Source organism: Myotis nattereri, assembly GCF_964212035.1.
Source record: "Myotis nattereri genome assembly, chromosome: X".
NCBI lineage: Eukaryota > Metazoa > Chordata > Mammalia > Chiroptera > Vespertilionidae > Myotis > Myotis nattereri.
Genome location: NC_138078.1, coordinates 51,482,704 through 51,485,335, shown reverse-complemented (window position 1 = coordinate 51,485,335; position 2,632 = coordinate 51,482,704).

The following is a 2,632-nucleotide window of genomic DNA, read 5'->3' as shown; positions in this document are numbered from 1 at the left end:
AAATATTAATTGAGTATAATGGCTTGGGTCAATTTCTGGGTCTGCTATTCTGTTCTGTTGGTCTATATGTTTGTTCTTGTGCCAGTACCAGGCAGTTTTTTGAACCGTGACTTAGTAATATAGTTTGATGTCTGGTATTGTGATCCCTCCAACTTTGTTCTTCTTTCTCAGAATTGCTGTGGCTATTCGGGGTCTTTTTTTATTCCAGATGAATTTTTGGAGAGTTTGTTCTAGATCTTGGAAATATGCCATTGGTATTTTAATAGGTATTGCATTGAATCTATAGATTTCTTTAGGTAGTATAGACATTTTAATGATGTTGATTCTACCAATCCATGAACATGGTATGTTCTTCCATTGGTTTATGTCTTTCTCTATCTCTTTTTTCAATGTCCCATTATTTTCCAAGTACAGATTTTTTATGTCCTTGATTAAGTTTATTTCTAGGTATCTTAATTATTTTGGTGCAATGGTAAATGGGATTGTTTTTGTTTTTTTCATTTCTCTTCTGTGAGTTCATTATTGGTGTATAAAAAGGCCATAGATTTCTGGGTGTTAATTTTGTATACTCCTACATTGCCAAATTCATTTATTAGGTCTAGTAGTATTTTGATGGAGAGTTTGGGGTTTTCTATGAATAATATCATGTCATCTGCAAATAAGGACAGTTTTACTTCTTCTTTTACATTTTGGATGCCTTTTATTTTTTCTTCTTGTCTGATCGCTATGGCTAGTACTTTTAGTACTATGTCAGAAAAGAGTGGTGAAAGTGGGCATCCTTGTCTTTTTCCTGTTCTTACTGGAAATGTGGTTAGTTTTTGCACATTGAGTATGATGTTGGCTGTAGATTTGTCATATAGAGCTTTTATTATGTTGAGGTATGATTCCTCTATTCCCACTTTGCTGAGAGTTTTTATCAAGAAAAGGTGTTGGATTTTGTCAAATGCTTTTTTTTTCTCAGTTTCTTTATATGATGTATCACATTTAATGATTTGTGGATATTGGACCATCCTTGCTTCCCTGGAGTAAATCCCACTTGGTCATGGTTTATGATCTTTCTAATGTACTGCTGGATCCGATTTGCTAAGATTTTGTGGAGGATTTTAGCATCTGTGTTCATCAAGGATATTGAACTGTAGTTCTCTTTTTATAAGGTGTCTTTATCTGGTTTTGGGATTAGGGTAATGCTGTCTTCATAGAAAGAGCTTGGAAGTGTTCCTCTTAAATTTTTTGGAATAGTCTGAGGATAGGTTTTATTTCTTCTTTCAATGCTTGGTAGCACTCCCCTGTAAAGCTGTCCTGACCAGGGCTTTTGTTTGCTGGAATATTTTTGATCACTGTTTCAATTTCTTTGGTAGTTATCGACCTATGCAGGGTTTTTGACTCCTCTTGGTTGAGTTTTTGGAGCTTGTGTTTTTCTAACAATATGTCCATTTAATCTAAGTTGCCCATTTAGTTGGAATAGAGTTGTTCATAGTATTTTTTTCATAATCGTTTGTATTTCTGTGGGATCGGTTGTTATTTCATCTCTTTCATTTCTGATTTTATTTGTGTCCTCTCTCTTTGCTTGTTGGTGAGCCTGGCTAGAGGTTCATCAGTCTTGTTTATCCTTTCAAAGAACCACCTCTTGGTTTTTTTGATCTTTTGTATTGTGTTTGTGTGTGTGTGTGTGTGTGTGTGTGTGTGTGTCTATGTCATTTAACTCTGCTCTGATCTTTATTATTTCCTTCCTCTGGGCTTTTCTTGTTGCTCTCTTTCTAACTCTTTGAGTTGTAGGGTTAGATAATTTATTACCATTGCTTCTTGTTTTTTGAGGCAGGCCTGTAGAACTATGAACTTCCCTCTCAAGACTGCTTTGACTGTGTCCTCTAGATTTTGGATTGTTGTGTTTTCATTGTCATTTGTTGCCATGATGCTTTTTATTTCTTCTTTGATCTCTCTGGTAACCCAGTCATTGTTTAATAGCATGCTTTTTAGCCTCCAGGTGTTTGGGGTTTTTTATTGTTTTTATTGTAGTTGATTTCTAGTTTTATGCCATTGTGATCTGAGATGGTGCTTGATATGATTTCTTTTTTTTTTTTTCAGTCCAAAGTGATTTTTTATTTATTTATTTTTTTTAATTTATTGCTTAAAGTATTACAAAGGGTATTACATATGTGTCCATTTTATCCCCCCACCCTAGACAGTCCCCTAGCTTCCCCTAACCCCCAATGTCTTATGTCCACTGGTTATGCTTATATGCATGCATACAAGTCCTTTAGTTGATCTCTTACCCCCCTATCTCCTGCCCCCCAACCCTCCGCGGCCTTCCCGCTGCAGTTTGACAGACTGTTTGAGGCAGCTCTGCCTCTGTATCTATTATTGTTCAAAAGTTTATAATGGTCTCTATTATCCATGAATGAGTGAGATCATGTGGTATTTTTCCTTCATTGACTGGCTTATTTCACTTAGCATAATGCTCTCCAGTTCCATCCATGCTGTTGCAAATGGTAAGAGTTCCTTCCTTTTTAGAGCAGCATAGTATTCCATCGTGTAGATGTACCACAGTTTTCTAATCCATTCATCTACTGATGGGCACTTAGGCTGTTTCCAGATCTTAGCTATGGTGAATTGTGCTGCTATGAACATAGGG